Source organism: Pipistrellus hanaki, assembly GCF_964339955.1.
Source record: "Pipistrellus hanaki genome assembly, chromosome: 3".
NCBI lineage: Eukaryota > Metazoa > Chordata > Mammalia > Chiroptera > Vespertilionidae > Pipistrellus > Pipistrellus hanaki.
In genome coordinates, this window is record NC_140505.1 from 137,981,966 (window position 1) to 137,999,033 (window position 17,068).

Below are 17,068 nucleotides of genomic sequence, written 5' to 3' on the forward strand. Positions count from 1 at the left end.
TGTAATTTTCTGGTGACTTGGGTTCTTGATAGTTTGGTTTCCCTACCTTTCCTATGAAATGAATGGTAATTAAAGTGTCTTCTTCTCAAAGTCACTATTAGGAATGGCGAAGTATAAGAAACATGAAGAAATGCAATTTTGGCTACTCTACAGACGGGTATGAAGTTTGTGTGAATTTTGGCAAGTGGTTAGCCTTTTGGGGCCTTGGTTTCCTCATCTGTGCAAAAGAGCCTCTAAGTGCATTTCAAGACACCATGTCAATGTAAAGCATTTCTGCAATAATTGTGTAAATCACATTTGCAAGTTTGAATAGTTAGAGATTATAACATATCTAAAGAGAGAGGGATAAATGAAAAGAATACTAGACTTGGTATCAAGAGATGTACATTGAGTGGCTAGATTATTATGATCTCTGAATGCATAATAATCTGGCCCCTCAGTATATATACATATATATTTATTAGAGGCCCAGTTCATGAATTTGTGTATGGATAGGGTCCAGCCAGCCTGGCCAGGGGGAGGGGCTATGGGTGTTTGGCTGGCCTGTCTGCTGGTTGAACTCCTGGTCGAGGGGCCAATTTACATATTAGTCTTTTATTATGTAGGAATATACACCGAGTGGCCAGATTATTATGCATTCAGAGATCATAATAATCTGGCCACTCGGTGTATATCCAAGTCCCAGCAGTTCCATTCCAAACCTCAGTTTCCTTCTCTGCAAAGTAGAAGTAAAAATACCTGTTGTTGTGTTTTAAGACATAGAGAGAATTCAGGAGAAACAAGAGCTTGTCTTTTCTGTGAAGAAACTAAATAGTCCAGCCTTTTTCATTCCATGAAGATGAAGGGCATGGTTTCAGGTTCATGGTGGCTTCAATCCCCCCACCAAGAAGAATCCAGACCTTTCAATTAATTCAGGCAAAGTTCATGCATGTCACAGCTACCTAGTTTTGTTTTTAAGCTTAAGGGTTCTCATGCTCACTTTGAAAGCCTCCATCAGTTTTCCCAACACCGAGTCCAATATCTTCAGAGAAAAGCCATGACCAAGAGCACAGAATCACTTGACCAGAAGGGGTCTGAGAAGTCATTTGATACTGGTTAAATGTTTGCTCCTGGTGTCACTGTTAATGGTTTTCAGTTCCAGTTCTTCAACTTACTGGTGTGAGGCCTTGAAAAGGTTGCTTGGCTTTGCTAAACCTCTATTTCCACATGTCATAAAAGAGGAATTATCGTATCTTTTTCTGCAGATTTTATGAGGATTAAGTGAGAGGATTAAATGCGTGTAACATAGTAAATTGTAAATAAACATTTGCTATTATTTGGTTTAATTCCTTCATTTTATGGATTCAGAGAAAAATAATAGCAATAAATATAAGGAATGCCTGGCGTAGGTCCTTGCCTTTTAGATGTTTTTGCCATGTGTTTCCTTATCTAATCCTTCAGATAATAACCCATGGAATGGGTTATTATTAGCTCCATTTTGTAGAGCAGGAAACTGACATTCAGGCAGATGATGTAACCCACCCAGATCTGTTCCAGAACTCTTACTGCAGGTCTCTTGGCACACAGAACAATGCACATTCAGCTGGATCAGGCAAACCCTAAGCAGAGCATTAATAATAGCTAACAATCGCTCTAGGCTAGGCACTGGCTGGGCATGCATATGTGTTCTAATTTAGCCTCACAACAACTTTACAATGAAGATAATATTTGAGCCCCCTTTTAAAAAATGTTAAAGGAACATGCACAGGGTCACCAAGTTATTAAGTAGTGGAACCAAGTTTTTACCCAATTAGTTTCATGTCTTATCATTAAACTAAACTGTGTGCAGATAGAAAGCTATGCAGGAGCGCAGTATTCAGAAAAGAGTGTGATTATCCAACAAGCAACGGTCTTTATTTCAGCATTTTGAGAGGTGTAGGAAGACACTGAATAATACCAACACACGAAAACTTTCATATGCAAGCTATTATTTCAGGCATTTACATATATTATCTTCATAGCAACCCAAAAAGGTATATGTTATTATCACCATTGGAACTAGCACTCAGAAACATTATTCTTCCCTTCAGACTATGCAGCCAATGGCAGAGCTAAGATTTGAACCCAGGTATGAGAACAAAGCTCCAGACCTTTCAATGGCAATGATACTGTAGGTTTTTGTGGCATAGAGAAACTTAGATATCATCCCCAGCAGTTCTTATCCCTGTCTATGAGCAATCTGGGGCTATAGGGACCCATGTTTTTCTTGGCAGGTAGAACTTGTGTAGAAGCCAGCTTGTCCAACGTTCAGCCCAGTGGTCTTTGTATCTCATAATGAAGTATAAATGCGACCTCTGGGAGATCACACTGTAACTAGAGAAGCACAATCAGAAAGCAACATAAGTGAACATGCATCCGGAGCTGCATCCCATGCGGAAGGGGCATGTTTGGTAGAAGTTACAGAGAATCAGTGAGGGTAGGAGAGGCAAGCTCTCCACGTTAAAGCACAGAAGAATCACCTGAAGGAATCCCCTTCAGCTGCAGGTTCCCCAGCTAGGACCAGAAAGGTTGCAATCAGCAGTCACAAGTTGCTTAAGAAACAGCTCTGATCCTGAAGCATGCATTAAAATGTGCTACTTTGAGAAATAGGAAACTTGCAAGAATGTTGGAAAGAGCAATAACAAAATAAGATTGGGTGTAGAAGATAAGAGCAGGTTAAGGAGCATTTTGGAGATGACACAAAAACATTTAGTGTTTCTATAATAAATAGAGAAGCTTTGGAGAAGGGGAGAGACGATGAGTGAGAACATGGAATGAGTGGAAGACAGGAAGGTGTGCAAGAGATACAGGGGTGTGTTTTAGAAACATTTCAAATGAGAAATTTGTTAGGTTTGGCAACTGGTCAGATGGAAGGAATATAGCAGATGGATGCCATGAGCACCTGGACAGAGAAGGAATGGGTCTGGCAGTGGATGTGCACACCTATGCAGAGCTGAAAGCTAATAAAAACCACTTTAGTTGTGCACTGCGACAAAGATAAAAATGCTTTCTGAAACATATAGTCATACAAGACATAAAGTGCCTCTTTCAGTAACTCCTATGCGAAAAAAGAGGCCAAACCTCACATTCCTCATGGCGTCCTGAAAAGAACCCTTTTAAAGAACACAAATTAGAAAATGTTTTGCTGATACTTGATCTCACCCAAACTAGGAGGCCCTCAGTTTGGCTTGGAAAAGGTTGATTTTTTAACTCTTCTTCAGCAGTTTTCTTCATACCTCTTCATTTTTCCCCAGAGTATTTCAGAGAACATTTTCCAAAAATCTTCAAGTGTGCAGTCAGCATTTTTTCAAGTCCTCTTTGCAGTTAGAGGAAAGAGGAAGCACTAACATTGGAAAATTGGATATCAAAGAGTCCAAGTCTATGATGGGTAATCGAGAGAGAGAGAGAGAGAGAGAGAGAGAGAGAGAGAGAGAGAGAGAGACCAATAACATAAGAGTACAACTCAGATAATTTCAAATAAACCTCAAAAGGCTGTGACAATTTTCTGATTTTTTTTCCTAACTAAAGAATCAAAGTCTTAGGAGTTTTTCCCATTAACACTTGAAAAATACTGGCTGGATACCACACTCTATGCAATGTTTAAGATGCAATATAAATGAAAACCTGAGCCTCAAAGGCTAACCAAGTAAGTGACTATATATGTTCTTTTCCTAACTAATCACACACTATAAGTGATCACTCCAGAGACACTGAAGGGATTGGGTTAAAAGGGAGGGAGGGGCGCATTTTAATTGAACTACAGAGTCCAGTAGCAAAAGTCAATGGATCAGTTTTGTTAATCTATGAACTTTGCACTTTTAAAAATTGGTTTTATGCATTGTCATTGATATAATCTATGTTTTCAACTTGAGACTTCAGGTCCAATAATTTGAAAAGGAAAATAAAAAAGTAGCTGTTCTTATTTAGGCAATTGATTGCAGTAAAATAACAGGGTTTTTTGAGAGAGAGAGAGAGAGAGAGAGAGAGAGAGAGAGAGAGAGAGAGAGAATCTACTCAGTCATCAAGATGGCAATAAGATTATTATAGCGAATGTTAGACCTGGTCAATTTGGGATCACATTAATAGCACTTTAAGGTATTTCTATTCTAAAACTAATCTGATCATTTTAAATATTTAAACATTTTAAATATTTAAATTGCAATAATTCTCATTTACCCACTTAATTTATTTTTTAATAAACTGAACACCTACTGTATAACAAGTACTTTAAGATACTGAAGAGAAGATAGTTGAAATTTGTAGGAAGATGTGATTATATAAAATAAGAGTTTACAATATAGTGAGAAAGAGTTAGTTATGCAAATAGCTAGAATGTGAGGCATACTGTAATGTATCAATACCAAATGCTATGGGTACACAAAACTGTGAACTGAACAGTGTCATTTCAACCTGGTTTAAAAGAATAAATAAGAGCCAGCCAGGCAAAATGGCAAGGCATTCTGGGCAGCTAATGGAAATTCTAAGAAATGCTGTGTTTGGGGGAACCATGAGTATATCTGTGTGGTAAAACCAAGGGGAATCTTAGGATGTCGGGGGTCTTAGAAGGAAGATGACAAGAAAATATGACCTGGCCAGAAAGTGAAGGAGGTAACATGATATCTATATATATGAAAGTCTACGTGGCTGGCTGACCAGCTGGTAGCTATGGTGCTCACTGACCACCAGAGGGCAGAAAGCAGGAGATGCTGAGTGACAGCAACTTTGCAGAGTGCCCTCTGGCACTCCAGGACCCCCCCTTCCGGGGGATGTCAGACTGCCAGTTTTGCCCTGATCACCATAGGCCAGGCTGAGAGACCCCATCTGCCAGAGGGACCCTGCTCACTTCGCAGACACACTAGAGTCCTGGTGCCGCCCCAGGTGAGGCCAGCTGGGGAGGGACATTGGGAGGTTGGCTCTGGGGCGTGTCCAGCCCATCTCACCCAGTCCCGCCAGCCAGCCATCTTCTAATTAATTTCCTTTCAATGTGCACAAATCCATGCACCAGACCTCTAGTAATCCTATTAAAAAAAAATGGGAAATATTGGCAGTTTTCACATAGAGGAGTACCATATAACAACTGGATCCTAGAAAGATAACTTTTATATAAATCACAAGAATGATTTAAAGTGGAGAAATGACTGTTTAGTTAGAAAATGTAGGCACAAATGTAGCTCTTGGATGGCCATCCAGGAGGTCTACTGAATACCCATTGGGGAGAGGGAGAGTTGGATGAGGATACAGGTTCCAGGTTGCTGGGTGGACAGTCTGTTGTGCACCAATTAAGCTATGAGATATTTTACTTTGTCTCAGAGAATACCTTCAGCATCAATTAAGAGGTCAGGAGCATCTATTCCCCTTCCTAACCCTCCTCTTACTTAACCAGGACTTCAGAAAGTGAACTCAGCATCCATTTACTGTCTGCATCATGGAAGAATATCACCTGCAGCCACTGATGCCATTTAGTGGAGGGCAGGGTGAGTAACAAAATGCAGCTGGGGATTCATAGATTCATGGTACATCCCCACCTATGTCCCAGTGGATAATTATCCCCTGGAGGAATTCAGGTCAGCTCTATCATTAAGGAAGTCCCTGGAAGTCAGCATTTGGGGAAGCATGAAACTCGTGGCCATGGCAGATGTGATAAAGCAAAGCGAAATCAAGGGCTGTGAGACGTTTAATCCCTGAAAAGTTAAATGGCTATTTGAGGAATTATTTCCAATGCCCTATCACTTCCAATAGGTTATAACTCAGATAGAATATGCAATTTGGTGGGCATATAAAACAAAGTGCCTAAATGACTACTATCTCAAATTGGGAAAATGGTTCAAGGCAGGTTTAGAGTACCATTAGTGCTTGGAGGAGGGTGAAAAACACCCAATTAGCAAATCAGAAAACCACTTATTGAAGTAAGAGCCTACAGCTTTGAAAAAATAGTTTGAAATTCAATGGACAGAGAGATTAGAAAAGATGAGCATTCCAGCTAGAGAGAATAACTTGTCAAAAGGCCCACAGAAGGAAAATGATAGGTGTTCTGAGGAATAGGAAGTATCAAGGAGGAGGTAAAGCACGTGCAAGGATCAGAAAGGAGATGTACGAGGAGAGAAGAAAAGTTTGGTTAAGGTGGGAGATGGAGAAATGTGGATGCTGGGAATGAAATAGAAATAGAGGCCACAGAATAGGTAACCTCTATCCATAAGTTCCTGGCCACAAGCGTCTCAATTTATATGATAGAAGAATGCCTTCCACACTCTTTCTCCCCATAAGCAATTGTGACTTTTTACTCTGTTCCTAAAAGATGAGTAGAAATCCTGAAGAAGAATAATAATGTTTATTTTGCTAGGCATTGTGATAACAGATTATCTCATTTAAATAACACAACAATTCTGTGGGGTAAGTAGAATTATTATTCCCACTTTACAGACAAGAAAACTGAAGTTTAGCAATGTTAAATTTTCCCAAGAATTCAATACCAAACAAAACTAAAGCAAATGATTTGTTCATATGCTCCAAATAAATGATTTATTTAAAGGCTTCCACATAAGTCAATTTATTAAAATAATCAATTTTATCATTTTTGTAAAAAAAAAAAAAAAAAAGTGAGTCAACTGAAAAGAAACATCTTATTCCACTACTGGTTCAGAAGAATGTTTTCCTCCCTTTCAATCAATCACAGGTTTCTGACAATCTTCACAATCAGAATCAGTCTAGCATAATGCTGAAAAATTTCTGCTTGCGCCAGAACTCCCCAAATGACCTTGGAGAATCAGATAAAACCTTTACTAAATGCCATCATTAAAAAAACATTGCTTTTTGTTCTCCCAAAAATAAAATACCAACATTAGGGAAAATCTACCTTAAATGAAAGCAAGAAATTGATCATAAGGATGTTCTCGAAAATGTCACTTCTTTGTAATGGTTTAAGAAAGAAAAAATATGTATGTACAAATGTTATCTTGTCTTACCTTCAAATGACTACAAGAAAGTGTCATACTTCAAATCAGAGGCAGTATTTCTATGCAAAACCCACATAATGGTAAAAATTATCTTTTCTTTAGTTTTTTCCCCTCTTTTTAATATTTTTATTGATTTCAGAGATGAAGGGAGAGGGAGAGAAAGATAGAAACATCAGTGATGAGAGGGAATCATCGATAGGCTGCCTCCTGCACGCCCCCAACCAGGGACCAAACCCACAACCGGGGCGTGTGCCCCTCACCTCCTGATTCACAGGTCAATGTTCAAACACCGAGCCATGCCCGCCGGGCTTCTTTAGTCTTTATAAAGACAGCCCATCTAAATGAATTCCTCCGTCTCTGAAGGAAACTGAGCTAGCTTTAAAATAAATAAATAAATAAAAATAAACAAGCAAACAAACAGTAGGGGTTGGGCACTAAATAAAATGTCTTTTTCAAACTCTTCAAAACTCACTCAAATGGACTATTTGAATAAGTATTGAATACAGGTGCTTAAGAAGAAATTTTTCACTTTGAGAGAAACAGACAGATAAGAAATGGTACCCATGGCCTCCGCTTTTCTCTACATTTCTCACCTTAAATCCCAAGGAAGAATGTAGCAAACCTCTTGTTCCTTCCTGCAGTGACAGAATCTCTGCAGTGCCACCGAAAGCAGTAATCCTGATAAATAAAATGCCATTAAGTCTGAAGGCAGTAGTTTCGCGGACAACATTTAAATTGTTTCCATGTGCCTTCTGCTCGTGCAGGATCAATCATCGTGATTGGTGCATTATAATTTCCTCTGACTAAATTGGTCTCTCCACTCTGCTTTCTCCCCAAGGAGCTCAATTTGCCAGCAAGGAGACTTCTTGCCTCTCTCTCACTTTTCTTTTCATATTAACTATAATACGAAGGACTAAAGTAAAATCCAAACTCAGAGATTCTCTTCTTTAACCATTGACAAGCTTTTGTTTCACTGAAAAGCTCATTTAGCATATTTTGTGAAGCTTTTGTTTCACTGAAAAGCTCATCTAGCATATTTTATCCTACATTTCCATTTATTTGGGGGTTAATTTCTGAGTCCAAGTATGGGGACAATAAAACTCTCCCATCCAAGTACTAACCAGGCCCGACTCTGCTTAGTTCCGAGATCAGACGAGATCGGGCGCGTTCAGGGTGGTATGGCCGTAGACTCTCAGTATTAACAAGCAAACTATGTAGAGTGTAATAGAATTTATGTCTACAAAGGATAGTTTTACTTTTTAAAAATATATTTTATTTATTTTTTACAGAGAGGAAGAGAAAGGGATAGAGAGTTAGAAATATCGATGAGAGAGAAACATTGATCAGCTCTCTCCTGCACATCTCCTACCGGGGATGTGCCCGTAACCAAGATACATGCCCTTGACCGGAATAGAACCTGGGACCTTTCAGTCTGTAGGAAGATGCCCTATCCACGAGCCAAACAGGTTAGGGCAGACAGTTTTATTTTTGATACAACTTTTTCTCTTTCAGATATTTGTCTTTAACAATAAAATAAAATAAAAGCAAATTTTAGAACAGGTGCCTTTCTTTAACATAATTGATACAGGAAATGGAAAATGTCACTTAAATTCCAGGTCTGAAGCAAGTCTTTCGCCTCATTCCCATAGTAAATTGGAGAATTGGTGGTGTAGGTTATGACAACTAGCTGTTGATCCTAGATACTGTTACACCAATGGATTTTTGCTTCATAATTTTCTCTCATAGTTTGTACATTGTTTAAAGGCAATGACCAAGTTTCTTTAGACTAAACAAAATACATATGCTATAAATGAATTTCTATAAATGAAGGTAAGTCTTCACAGAGGGGCAATTTAAAAATAGTTAAGATCTACACCCCTTTCAAAAGTATCTGTGTTTCCACTGTTTCATAGAATGCCGTATTGGCCTTGTTATTCAAATCAAGTTGAAACATAAATGTGCATAAGAAGTCACATTCTGACATTTCCTCAAAGTTTTCCACCAGGTCATCACTGACAAGAGGAGACAAGAGTAAATATACACACACCTTGGGGATGGCGCGCCCAAGGCAACACACCTCCAACTTGCAAGTCCTTTGAACTCTTGTGATATGGCTTTAAAATGGCCTGAACCGGTTGGCTCAGTGGATAGAGCATCGGTCTGGGGGTGTGTACATTGTTGCAGGCACATCCCCAGTAGGGGGTGTGCAGGAGGCAGCTGGTCGATGTTTCTCTCTCATCGATGTTTCTAACTCTCTACCCCTCTCCCTTCCTCTCTGTAAAAAATCAATAAAATATATTAAAACAAACAAACAAACAAAAAAAAACACAAAAAACAATACACAGCTCAGCCAGAGTGGCTCAGTTGGTTGAGCATCATCTTGTGCACTGAAAGATTGCCAGTTCCATTCCCAGTCAGAGCACATGCCTAGGTTTGGGGTTTGATCCCCACGGACCCCCTCCAGGCCTTCACCACCCTATTGTATATGTCCATAGTTTATGCATATATGCATACAAGGTCTAGCATACTTCAAAAACATAAAACTAAAGAACTTTACTTTCTTGTACGTTAAAACTAAAGTTATATAGTAAATATCATTTTAATATCTCCAATTACATGAGATTTAACAGAGTGTAGTATATAATTGTTTTGATGACATATTTTAAATTATTAACAAAAGAAAAATTATGAAGTGTTAGTAACATAAAGGAAGCAATATGCCATCAACATTTAGAATCTAAATCTTATTTGAGTGCAAGTATTACTTGTAATTAAGATTCAGTGAAAACATAAGATTTGTATTAAAGTTAAATTATACTATCTTCAGGGGAATAAAACTTTGAATTTAAATGTAATTCTAAAGCCAGGTCTCTTTTGGTCAGGAATATACACTATTACATATCTCTGAAATCCATACCTTTAAAATATCACTATACTAATAATTTGAAATACATATACTAAATAATTTCTGAACACATATCCAATCAGAGTAATCAAACTTATATTGTTTCTCAGTCTAATTCTCATATATGTGATGAGCTTGTTCCTTTTCTAAACACTTTATTGTATAAGTTTCACATATATACAAAAAATAAATTCCCATGAACCTTCAACTGTAACAATTTCCCACCAATGTTGTTTCTTCCATCCAACCCACTTTTTTATTTTTTGTTTTTATTCACTTGCTAGAATAATTTATAGCAAATAGTTGATATCATATTATTTTACCCTTAAATATTTCAATGTGTATATCTAATTGATTGATATACACTCTCCATTGCCATCATAATACAATTTAATGTGATACTTGATTATGTTTACTAGTAAATTCATCAGTTGTGTTTAACTGGTGTATATAATTTAGTATCTCAATACTATTATCTATATTTATAAAAAGCCAGCAACCGGAACGCCCAGTTTCTATGATGCTCACTGCAGCCAGCTAACCAGCCCAGGGTGGCCAGCCAACACCCCTCCCTCACCCCCACCCCCAAGGCCCTTCTCCCCATCTGGCCCTACCCCCAATCGGCTCACAGCCCCTCCCCCAGCTGGCCCCACCCCTGATCACCCCCCCTACCTCAATAGGGGGCAGGGCTGGCCAGCCAACCACCCATGGGCCCCTCCCCCAGGTTGCTGGCCCCCAAAGAGCCCCCTCACCCCATTTGGGGGTACGGCTGGCTGGCCTACTACCCACAGCCCCTCCCCAAAGCCAGCCATACCCCTGATCAGCCTCTACCACCCTGTCAGCCCTCAGCCCCTCCCCCCAGCCAGCTTCACCCCAATGGACCACACATACACACCAACTGGGGGTGGGGCTGGCAACCAACCTCCCATGGCCCCTCCTCTAACCCCATTCTGGGGTGGGGCTGGCCAGCCCAATGCCCACAGCCAATTGCCCATGGCCCCTCCCCCACCCCAGCCAGCCGGCCCTGGTCAGGACAGGGGAGCTGACCAACCTCCTGCCATCTCCTCCTCCCGACAGGCCTGGCCCTAATCCTCTGATTGGGGCTGGCTGGCCAGACTCCACCTGTGCATGAATTCGTGCACTGGGCCTCAAGTCTAAATATAAATATTTAGTCTAGATATGACCTATCAACCAGGTCTAAATTCAGTTATAAACTATACGAAAGAGCTTTTTTGTTTTTCTTTTTTTTTGGCTATATTAAACACTCAAATCAATAAAACCATCTGTGGTTATAGGCCTGCCTTAAAAATAAGCATCTAGTGTGTATATACTGGACCAAATCAATCGCATCATAGTCAAGTTATTCAAATGCCAATTATGTAACCATTTGAATAGTTGATTATTATTTAAGTAACTAGAATATGCCAAGATCACTCCAACACAAATAAAATCAAGAGGTAGTAGGTTCCAATCTCTAGTCTACTTAATTAATGCCTTTGTTAAGTTCAACTAGGTAATAGTCCGAGTCTCAATAACCTCATCTGTATTATGGGGATAAAAATGATATTATAGCTATTGTCAAACTTATATGAATTAATTGTATGTAAAGAATCTGCCATGTGATAAGTACTCAAAGTTCCTTTTTTTCCCCCCATCTTTATTGTTGAAAATATTATACATATACATGTCTCCTTTAATCTCTCATTGCCCCTTACACCCTGTCTCCTACCCACCCCACCTTGTCTAGGGCCTCAATCCCTATTGTCTGTGTCCATAGTTTATGCACATATGCATACAAGTTCTTTGGTTGACCTCTTCCCACTCACTCACCCATACTTTCTTTGCTTCTTAATAGCTTCTTAATCAATACCCAACAATGAGATGAAAACAGTCTAAAAATTACCCTCAGTTCATGTCTTTAAACATGTTATATATTTCAAACACTATCCCATATGACCAGCAACAATAGATTATAAACTTTTAAATAAATAAGTATATGAATTTGCTTGCTTCTTTTGTGTTATATAATAAAGAAAGATGATTAATCATCTAACTTGACTTGTAATACATTGTTATGAAACAAAACTCAGTCATACTTTGATCAGGTAAATAGCTCAATGGGATGTGCACATTGGAGGGTCAACATAACATTTCATTTATGAAGTGTTTATTATTAATCTTTAAATTATGAAGTGCTGGCCCAATTAGTGTGGCTCTGTGGTTGAGCACTGACCTATGAGCCAGGTGGTCATGGTTCAGTTCCTTGTTGGGTCACATGCTAGGGTTTCAGGCTCAATCCTCAGTAGGAAGTGTGTAGGAGGCAGCCTATCAGTGATTCTCTCTCATAATTGATGTTTGTATCTCTCTCTCCCTCTCTGAAATCAACAATTTTTTTAAAATTATGAAGTACTTTTTTACTAATATTTAAATTTACAGATGAAGAAAACAAGGCCAGGGACACTCTAAGAGTCAGACTATTTCTCAAAAACATTCCAGTAACTTATCTCTCCGCTAATGATTTGAGGATAGTATAACAAGCATTCTATTCCCACAGGAAAAGAGAAGACATTAACATGTATTTGGATAGCTTATCATTTTACATTATATTGGAATATCAAAACTAAATCATGATATCGCTATACGGCAATGACCTTGTGAAAATAGCATACATACATGCAACAGCCCACCTGCTCTAATACTCCCACTGTGCTTTTGCAGCTCCCTGACACTCTCTTTGTGGATGAAGATGCTTTTTAATGCAGCAAGGTTGAGTGTTATTGATCTATAAAAGTCTTTATGATTGAGCTGCTGTGGAACTATATACAATGCCTGGGCCTCAGGAGTGTGATTTCCCAGTGACACCACGTTGGTTCTGGGAAATTTACATGCTGTTATCTGTTTGACAATAAATTGCTGTGTAAAACCTTTATGTGATACACATGCAGGACCCTTTATTATAACAAGCTGTATACCTTAATAGCCAATTTGTCTCTCTCTTTTTTTTTCTTTCCTTCTTTATTTGGGGAGAGGTGGGTATATTGTTTCTGAAAACTCTCCTTAACCTGTTGCAGAGGACACTCACCAACAGAATGCCTCAACTCTGTGTAAAGCAAGCAAGTTGTTTTAGCTTCAGACTTCACCCCCAAGTACTCATTGCATTGTGCTACTTACTGAGAAACTGACAAGGGTCAGTTTTCAGTGATTTCTTTCTAAATGAGAAAACATATTTAAGGCACAAGCTCCAAAGCCAAGCAACTTTGAATCCTAGCTCTGCTATTTGTTGGCTCCTAATCATAGGCAAGATGTGTGATCTGAGGCTTAGGTTTCTCAACTGTGAAATTTGGAAATATGTAAAATAGTTTCTACTCCAATAAGGATTATTGTGAAGATAAAATGCGTTAATAATATTGAAAGTTCCTGAAGAGCACTTGATATACAGTAAGTTCTCAATAAATATGGATCATAGCTATCATTAACACATATGAAAGATTTGTCATATTATAAGTAACTATATAGAAGCCCAGTTCATGAAAATCATCCTGGGTATGGTCCCTAAGCCTTCTGGTTGCCGGCCGAGGCCTTCCTTTGTTTCACGCCACCCCCTGGTGGTAAACCCATGTTATAGTGAGCAATAGAACTCCTGGTCTGCTGGTTAAACTCCTACAGGGACATTTTGTATATTAGCCTTTTATATATATAGATATTTGGATGCCTACTTTATGCAAAGCATAATGCCAGACTACTTCAAAATATTTTAGTCAATTAATATTTAAGTATATGCTTTTTCCTCTATGTTATGGTAATACAGTAAAACTCAAAGAAGTTCCTTACACTGCCCAAATGCACAGAGCCAGCAAACAACTGAGCTGGGAATTGATTTGATGAACCAGGACTACAGCCCACTGAGCAGGGCAGCCTCACCTTCAGCCTCCAGGACCTGCTGATGGTACACATTCATGTTACAACAAAGGTTTGAGATTTTTTTTTAATATATATTTTATTGATTTTTTACAGAGAGGAAGGGAGAGAGATAGAGAACTAGAAACATCAGTGAGAGAGAAACATCGACCAGCTGCCTCTTGCACAGCCCCTACTAGGGATGTGCCTGCAACCCATGTACATGTCCTTGACCGGAATCAAACCTGGGACCTTTCAGTCTGCAGACCGACGCTCTACTGCTGAGCCAAACTGGTTTCAGCAAGGTTTGAGATTTTTTACGAAGATATTTTCTACACTAGCTAATATCTAATATCACTTTTATAGTTCATTTTAAGTGCAGCTAAAATAATGGCTAATTTTTCTGATGATGGAGGAGATATTGTAATAAATGTGTGGTTTTGCTTGTAGGGGCCAGTAGATGTAAGCAGGTGGCTGGGCCATAGAGCTTTTCCCTGGGGGGAAACCCATGGGGCAATGAGTTTAAAGTAAAGCTCTTTCCAGTCTCATAGTCTTTGAAAATGCTCTTTCTTCTACCTAAATATGCCACTCCCTTCCACACCATTTTACTTTTTCATTCTTAAGCTAAAAGCTTACTCTCTCTCAGAATCGACCTATAATCAATTATTCTGTACATCACCACCCTCTGCATGTTGCTTTGAGCCCTTTTCACAATCTTCAATTGAATAATATGTTTTACTTATTTGCTGAATATCTCCCTGTTTATAAATATATGATCCATGAGGGAATGGACTATAGTAAATATTCAATAAATAAATGCTAAATAATAAATGAATAAATGAATAACCCACACATATTTAGTGTTCATCTCACATTTCTCAATTTTCTGATCTTAAATAGATAACTTCTAGTGTTCCAAATGTTATTCTTCACTCATGGAACTCCTTGTAATTTAGATATATAATGATATCTTAAAAATATATAAAATCTTAGATATAGCATTATAACTCACTTAAAAATAAAGAAACCCATCAATTAATCTTCTGTTTTATATATTATTTATGTAGAACTGGATTGGCATATTTCCTCCATTAATGTAAAATACACATTAAAAAGGAATTATTATAAAGTATAGAATGCAAAATGGGAACAATAATGGAAGTGAATTTTTAGGGGAGTTGGGCTGATTGAATCCTGCATGCTAAGCATGTAAAGAAGTACCAGCACATAGTTAAGCACTCATGTAATTAATTGTTATTTTTAATAATCATGAGGAGGATGAGTTTTTATAGCATTGCCATTGTGTGGCATCTTTTAATAATAATGAAAATCACCAATGCTTCCCAATACCATGGTTGGCATAATATAGCTAGCCCATAAATATTCACTGTTGTTAGCAATAGCTGTGCCTCAATTTAAGAAAATTAAAAAAACTAAATTTTAATAGTTCAAGTTTTTTAATTGGAGGAAAATATCCATTATGAAACCTTACACATGTGCTTTGTTTTGCTGTGTTGTATTTTTTTAAAGCATAGCTTCCACATTGGGATACAACTCTTTCAGTAGAACAATGACAACTGTACAGAAAAAAAACATCAGTGCAAGCATGGGGAGAGGTGGTGAGATACAAATGTGAAAGAGCAAGCACACAGCATTGTATGAAGAGTTGTAGAGCCTTTCAAGTGGATGAAGCATTGCACAAAATGTAATATAAATGAGCAGAAAATGTGTTTCAATGTTCCAAACTTTTATTTACATCAGCTTTTCAAGAAGGTATCAATTGGATCAAGCAGCATGACACTTGCCAAAGAATGAATCAGTATGTTGTGGAGGATGAAGGGCTGTTGTACTTATTTGAACCCCAGGAAATATATATATATATATATATATATATATATATATATATATATATATATAAAATTGATTTTTTACAGAGAGGAAGGGAGAGAGATAGAGAGCCAGAAATGTCGATGAGAGAGAAACATCGACCAGCCTCCTCTTGCACACCCCCCACTGGGGATGTGCCAGTAACCAACGTACATGCCCTTGATCAGAATCGAACCTGGGACCTTTCAGTCCACAGACCGACGCCCTATCGCTGAGCCAAACTGGTTTCGGAGAACCCCAGGAAATTAAAAAAAAAAACAAAAAAAAAAACCTATTACTTCTTCATAAAGCTACAATCTCTTCTTGGGGAAAATAAAGGGAATTTTTAAGAAAATACAATAGTAGGTTGGCCAAGCTCATAGATATAAAGAGAAGTTGCCAGAAATGTGGGATATGGGCAAGATGGGTAAAAGAGGGTCAGAAGTTACAAATTTCCAGTCCTAAAATAAATCAAGTCATGGGAATGTATGTACAGCATGGTGGTTATAGTCAATAAAATTGTATTGCATACTTGAAAGTTACTAAGAGAATAGATTTTAAAAGTTCTCATTACAAGGAAAATAGTTTGTAAATATGCACGGTGACAGATGTTAACTAGACTTAGCAACAGTGATCATTTTGCAATGTATACAAGTACCAAATAGTTATGTTGTATACCTAAAACTAATATAATGCTACATGTTAATTACACCTCCTATGGACACAGACAGCAGTGTGGTGATGCCAGTGGGAGAGTGAATGGGAGCTTGGTGAAGATGGATAAAGGAGGAAAATGGGGGACACCTATAATAGTGTCAATAGTAAAAATAAAAAACACATTTTTAAAATAAAAAATAAAATGAAGTTGTCGTTTGGGCAAGCAGTAGTACATAATCGCTCCCCTTACTGTAAGAACTTAACATTAATTGCAAATCTCTTTACTCTTTAGGTGTGGTGCAGATCAGGGGTTGGAAAACTTTCCTATAAAGAGCCTGAAGTAAAATATTCTAGGCTTTGGGGCCAGATAGTCTCTGCCACAACTACTCAGTTTTGTCACTATAACACAAAAGCAGCCAGAGGTAATCTATGTATGAATGAGTGTGACTGTGAACAATAAAACTTTATTGACAAAACACGGGTAGTGGACTAGAATTCACCTGACTTCTGGTCAAAACGAATGTTTCATCAGTAATTGCTATATGTCCAAATGGAATCTTTCACTTGTAAAATCCTTTTTGTTCTGTTACCCTCTAATGTTACTTTCCCCATTTGTTGTTGTGAAGATTAAATGAGAAAATCTATGTTAACTGATTGAGAGAAAGTATTCAAAACAATTTAGCTCAATATATAAATATACACATGAAAGTTAGGTAGTTTGGTTTACATCTTAGCACTTATTGGCTATACAGTCTTGGACAAATTGCTTAAC